Here is a 7,081-nt window from a genome sequence, read left to right as displayed (position 1 = left end):
TAAAGAGGTTGTGTCCGTAAGGCATAAGATAGCGTGGCGTATTCAGCCGATAACTAAGTTGAAGAATTTGTAGTGTAATATTTGGTCGAATAAATAAAGTTATATGTGTTCGAGTGTAACTGACAGCCACTCATTTTGACCCCTTTCCACGATTCCAACTACCTGTCCTGTCCTGCAGGTTTAGCAGGGCGTTTCAACCATACCAAAAAATCCATCGGTGTTAAATCGGGCGATCTGGGTGGCCACGGACGTGTAGCAACATAACCAATCAATTTGTGGGGAAAGTGTTCATTTAAATGCGAAGTACGGCGTTAGTGAAATGTGGAGGCGCGTTGTCGTGATGAAAACACATTTTCAATCGCGGAGCAGGTGGAACATCTTTGAGCAGGCGGGGCATTTTTTCTTATGAATGATCCAATAAATCACACATTTATGCTAAATCGCTGCTGGAAATTGCGTTGTATTGTTGCATGTGGGTTCGCCACGTGGCTGTTATGTAAATTGTTTATACCATCTCGAGTAAACTGTGCCACCAGTAAATAAATGCATGTGTGTAACTGCCGATTAGCATTTAACTACTTCAACAACTGCAAGCGAAGGGCAGGATATCTCGGAAGTAAATGATACACTTTTTGTTTACGGTAAGGTACTTGAGTGTAACCCATACATTAGATTGTCAAATGCCTAATCACTGAGCGATACGTCGTGTACTGGTACCCGGGGTACGTTGGACAGCATCCATAATATCCTCATCATCGTCTTCACGCATCAAGCGCTCGTACTGATTATGAACGATAGGTAGATAACCTGTCTGCGGTAACCTTTGAAATACTCCGCTAATGCTTCGTGCATTCGGAATCCTCCGAGTTGAATAACGTACGCGATATTCGTTAACTGCAGCCGTAGCATTACCATCTCATTTGCATAAATAAACACCATATCGGCGTATTCCACTGTCGTGAATTTGAAAGTCACCCCTATTTCATAAATAATCTACAAACTACAGCAGTTACTATGTGGTTTCACTTAAATACGCTGTTGTTATTATGTTCTTTCACTGGACAATACAGAAAACTAACTCGTTTCAAGGTTAGGAAACGACTGAAACATGTCAACGGTTGCCAACAATGACATAAACGTTTCTACATTCCTAATGCAAAGTAAACAAATGTACTTGCGTAATAACCTTTGCTTCTCTGGACGTTCTGGAAATCTACTGCACATACACGTCTGGGACATGTTTTATTAGATTCACCATACCAGTAAAAACAAAATAAATGGAAATCGTGCTTTACTTTAACCTCGTACAGTTTTGCGATGGCTTCATATTAGCGAAGTTACTAAATTTCAGGCAAAATCTTTTATTAGCCTAACTCTGTAACTAAACATTTACGGAGCTATGTTTATATGAACTTTTTACTTGTAGAATAACCTACTAAACTATTTTCATATCTTCGTGAATCACCCTGTATTCATATTAACGCCAATAATATTATTCAGTGAGTGGTAAAGCAGTCAGATAAGAGACTTGCAGACCCGAATGACTGAATACAAAATGGATATTGATTCTTATGTGGTGTAACGAAAATGTGAACTCGAACGAAGGACTAGCATTCATCACAACACTTCCGGGCTCAGATGCCGTGGTACATACATAAGACTCTCAGCCCGGAAGTGTTAAGTGATGACACCACCTGCCGTGAAGCCTTCATTCTATGATCAAAGGACTAGCATTGCCAACATGACATATAAATACAAAAGTATCTCGCGCAAATAAGTGTCATTTTCGACGTAGTATATAATTACGCAAAGGAACTGGAAGTAAGCAAACATCTCACCACAACGCATAACAACGTGGCTTTCTTTTATCAGAAGACAAAGCTACAGCAGAGAGGAAGGCAGAATGTGTTGCCTTTTGTCCACAGGCCATTCGGGCTTTGTAAATTGGATCTCCGTGACAAGAAATTTGATTGACTGAGTAACGTCAGAGTTCCAGTCGATACGCATATTGATGCATACTGTGAAAGGTGTCTACGACGGACGACTTCCAAGTTATAAAGGCACCATTCATTACGCTGTACTATTACTTGAGAATCGGCAACAGTGGATAACACTGGTATTAAATAGTAGTTAAATATATAGCATAATTAATGTTATCAGTGGAAAACTTGCCGACAATAGTGGACAGTCCGAATTTTTTTTTTTTCGAATTTAATTCTAGGACTTTGACCAGATGATGAAACTGACTGAAACTGCAGTACTGAAGCGCACAAACTATGCAAATGTGGTACTACATTGTGCATAAAGAGGTTCGCACACATGTGTGGTCTTTGGTAACTGAAGGTCCCTTCATGAGGTTTTATGTAGCGGTTCTAAACATCTAAGCAAAGTATATCAACGACCATCAGTGAAATAAACTCAGCTTTCACTGATCTACTATAACACTTCGTACAGATATTCAGATATTAGTCTTCATTGTGCAATACAAACATATTCTTCACAAAAAGTGTAATAATTTGATACCATTAAGAGCTAACACCAACGCTCTTGACGCAGTGGTAACACCGGTATCCGTCACATCGCCGAAATTAAGCGCCGTCGGGATGGGCTAGCACTTGGATGACCATCCCGTCTTCCGAGCATTGTTGGCTTGCGGGGTGCACTCAGAATTTGTGAGGTCATCTGAGGAGCTACTTGGTTGGGAAGTAGCGGCTCTGGCCACGAAAACAGACAACGGTCGGGAGAGCAATGTGCTGACTACATGCCCCTCCATATCCGCATCCAGTGACGCTTATCGGGAGGGGGTCCGTCGTTAACATTAGGCCTTACGAAGCCTGTTCCGAAGGAGTTTAGTTTTTAGTAACAACTAACGGGTATCACACGTAAGAAATGTTAAAAGAATAATTTTTTCTTCAGGCAGACCAAAAGCATTGGAATCGGGAAGTTGTTCACAAACCTAAGTGTATTAAATTTGTGCTTTCTTATTGGTTTCAAAAAGTGTATGTCACATTTACGTACGTACACTGCAGAGCACCATTAAACTACCACTTTCGAAACCCTTCAGTTCCTTCCCATTGCGACGTAGAAGTTTGAAATATGGCTCAAGCTTTCTCTTTTGGTGCAAAAGCGTGGTGCCCTGCGAAGTCAACCTCGGACTCGGCGACGCTCGAAGCTTCAAACGACAAGATGTCGACATGTGCGAATAAAACGCCAGAACTCCGAAGCTGATTCAGGGTCTGAGGAGCGTTCCTGGTGTCATACTGGCAGCAAATTCCACCACAGTGCTATCCAAAGCTACCGTAGACGTATCAAACGATGGAAAGTGGTCAGAAAATCCCATTATCCATTCCCTACTCACTGTTTCTTTTAAGGCCTCTGCGTTGGAGGTCAGAATCGCGAAACCCCACGTTGAAATCACGCATTTCTTTGCACGTGGCCGAGAAAAACTTTTCTGACGCACTACCGCGCAGAATCGACTCTAAAAGCCCTCAGGAGGTGGCATAAAGGGCGTCAGTGGAATCACCTCTTCCCTTGGGACGTCGGTTCCCACACATTTCGCAGTCGAAATCGAAAGTCTGTAGTGCGATGGGTAACAGGACAACGTTCTTGACGATCCTGCTGATACCCCCTGGCCGATTCCGTCATTCTCTAAGGACACCACGGGCCAGAAACTCCACTGAACGTAGTGTGATCCCTTTTGAGTGCACTGCGACCGCAGTTTTTCCTCTGGTGTACAGCGTCGAACCAACATGGACTATTTGAAAATTATTCGAGAAATTTGAAAACGATCTGAAGCTGCGAACGGTGCTTACGCTATTTTAGCTCTCTTGTTTCGCGCCTACTTGTGACGTGTTCACTGGGGGGGGGGGGGGGGTGGAGAGGGGGGAGGAGCGATATTGACGCATGTGTGAACAAAACAGCAAAAGATCCCTCTACGACTACCCTGACAAGAGACTCGGTGCAACCTGTCCACCTTTGCTGAGCACATTAAAAGAAAAAAAAAATTACCTTTACAGAGACAATAGTGAGGGAGTCTTAGGCACGTGCAACCCAGCTATGCCGCTGCACTAGCGTCCGTTAGCAGACATACCGAATCGCAGGGCTGTCAAGGTATTTCCTGTCTGTAAGCGCCTAAGTCTCTGTCACAAGTGGTCTGTGCACGGTACGTTTTATAGTACTCCACAAAGGTGGGCTGTAAGCACTGAGGGTGCTGCCGAACTGAGGGGGAGGGGGGGGAGGGGGGGAGGGGCGGGGCTTAGACCGAATATTTGCCATTTTATTCACACATGTGTCAGTGTCACATCCGTCCGAGGTCACACCATAGATGGGTGCAAAACACGAGGGCTGAAAAAGCATAACCACCCTTTGCTCTTGTCCGTAGAGGAGGACTGAAACGTCTAGAGGGTGCCACCAGTGTCAAAGGTTGTCGAGAACGTCGTCTCGTTGCTCATCGCATTCCGAACTCTTGTTTTCGACCGGGAAATGTGTGGGAAGTAACGACCCAAGGACAAGGTCGATTTCACTGGCCCCCTGTATGCTACCTTCTGAGGCCTTTTCGTGTAGATTCTGAGAGGTGGTGAGTCTGGAATGTTTTCCTCGGCCACACATTACAGAGTGATTTCAACGTCGGACGTCGAGGTTCTGACTCCCATCGTAGAGGCGTCAAAAGAAAGGACGAAATGTTGGTAAGAGGAGGTGTGACGACTTTTCCATCGCGTAACACGTGCACGGTGACGTTGGACAGAAGTGTGGTGAAATGTGGTGTCCTTGTGACACCATTAACCTACCTCACAGCTGACATGAGCTTCTGAGCTCCGGCCTTTTCTTTCTTCACGTGTGTCGACTCCTATCTGTTGGAAGCGTCGCCGAGCCAGAACCCGACATCACAGGGCCCCTCGCTTTTGCGTCATCACAGAGGAATGTTGTAGGCACCTTCGATCCTAATTTAAAACTTCTCAGTCAGTGAGAGACAATTACGGGGTTCCGAAAAAATGATCCTTTAATTGTTTAGGCGCAGTGTACAGATTACACCAACAGTAAGTTCACAGCTCGTGGTCTCGCAGTCGCGTTCTCGCTTCCCGAGCACGGGGGCCTGGGATTTTCACCTGTCTCAAGATGGCTGGGTGTTTGTGTTAACCTCATCATTTCATCATCATTCATGAATGTGGCGCGTTTGGGCTGAGCAAAATTTGGGAATTTGTGCGGGCGCTGATAACCGCGCAGTTTAGCGCCCCACAAACTAATCATCATCATCATCACCAAGAGTAAACAAAAAATTATCACTACATTCACGAGATCACTGTGAAGATTACGTAGTTAGTGAAACCCTAGTATTCGGTTATCAGAGGAAAGTTTAAAACCATCAGTGTGAATGCAACGTCCTTTGAGTTCAAAAGCATTTAGGAGGCGCTGCAGACTTAGGGAGTGAAATGAATGAAGTTCTTGCAGCTGTTGATGCTAACCGAGCTGCGTTAGCTGTCATCGGCTGCGTGGATAATGGCAGTAGTGGAACAATGATCTGTAGATTTTTGTGGAGGTAGCAGAGACGACTGGGGATTACATGGAAGCTGACAGAGACTACGCAAAATGGGACTACAATGAAGAGAGTGGGGAAGGAAAAAATATGGCCTGTGTGTTGCTCAGGGTGGTCGAAATTAAACTTTCGCTTCTTTACTCAGCGTAGGCTGAATACTACACTGCTGGAAAAGGAAAAAAGAACACATTGACACCGGTGTGTCAGACCCACCATACTTGCTCTGGACACTGCGAGAGGGCTGTACAAGCAATGGTCACACGCACGGCACAGCGGACACACCAGGAACCGCGATGTTGGCCGTCGAATGGCGCTAGCTGCGCAGCATTTGTGTACCGCCGCCGTCAGTGTCAGCCAGTTTGCCGTGGCATACGGAGCTCCATCGCAGTCTTTAACACTGGTAGCATGCCGCGACAGCGTGGACGTGAACCGTATGTGCAGTTGATGGACTTTGAGCGAGGGCGTATAGTGGGCATGCGGGAGGCCGGGTGGACGTACAGCCGAATTGCTCAACACGTGGGGCGTGAGGTCTCCACAGTACATCGATGTTGTCGCCAGTGGTCGGCGGAAGGTGCACGTGCCCGTCGACCTGGGACCGGACCGCAGCGACGCACGGATGCACGCCAAGACCGTAGGATCCTACGCAGTGCCGTAGGGGACCGCACCGCCACTTCCCAGCAAATTAGGGACACTGTTGCTCCTGGGGTATCGGCGAGGACCATTCGCAACCGTCTCCATGAAGCTGGGCTACGGTCCCGCACACCGTTAGGCCGTCTTCCGCTCACGCCCCAACATCGTGCAGCCCGCCTCCAGTGGTGTCAATGCACGTCCGCATGTATCCCGTGCCACCCAACGTGCTCTAGAAGGTGTAAGTCAACTACCCTGGCCAGCAAGATCTCCGGATCTGTCCATCATTGAGCATGTTTGGGACTGGATGAAGCGTCGTCTCACGTGGTCTGCACGTCCAGCACGAACGCTGGTCCAGCTGAGGCGCCAGGTGGAAATGGCATGGCAAGCCGTTCCACAGGACTACATCCAGCATCTCTACGATCGTCTCCATGGGAGAATAGCAGCCTGCATTGCTGCGAAAGGTGGATATACACTGTACTAGTGCCGACATTGTGCATGCTCTGTTGCCTGTGTCTATGTGCCTGTGGTTCTGTCAGTGTGATCATGTGATGTATCTGACCCCAGGAATGTGTCAATAAAGTTTCCCCTTCCTGGGACAATGAATTCACGGTGTTCTTATTTCAATTTCCAGGAGTGTATTTACGGTGAGGGTACCCAACTTTATATGTATGACGTTGAGATTGTGCGCTGAAGGACTGCCGTTGTTAGTAGCGTTAGTGTCACGTCTTTCATTTAGGCGCCGCTGCTGGTGCGGCGGCGTAGGGTCCAGAAACAAGTGTCAGCGTGCGTTACAGTTACAGACAGTTAACATGCGTGGCGACAAGTTTTTGTATGTCCATCCTTTTCACTGGAGGTCTTGGGGATCACGGCCGTTCACCACTGTATGAAAATGAAACGGCTACAGCAATGGGTGTATTT

Source organism: Schistocerca gregaria, chromosome 1, assembly GCF_023897955.1.
Source record: "Schistocerca gregaria isolate iqSchGreg1 chromosome 1, iqSchGreg1.2, whole genome shotgun sequence".
Taxonomy (NCBI): domain Eukaryota; kingdom Metazoa; phylum Arthropoda; class Insecta; order Orthoptera; family Acrididae; genus Schistocerca; species Schistocerca gregaria.
The sequence above is the reverse complement of the archived record's forward strand: the minus strand, read 5'-3'. Positions refer to the sequence as shown.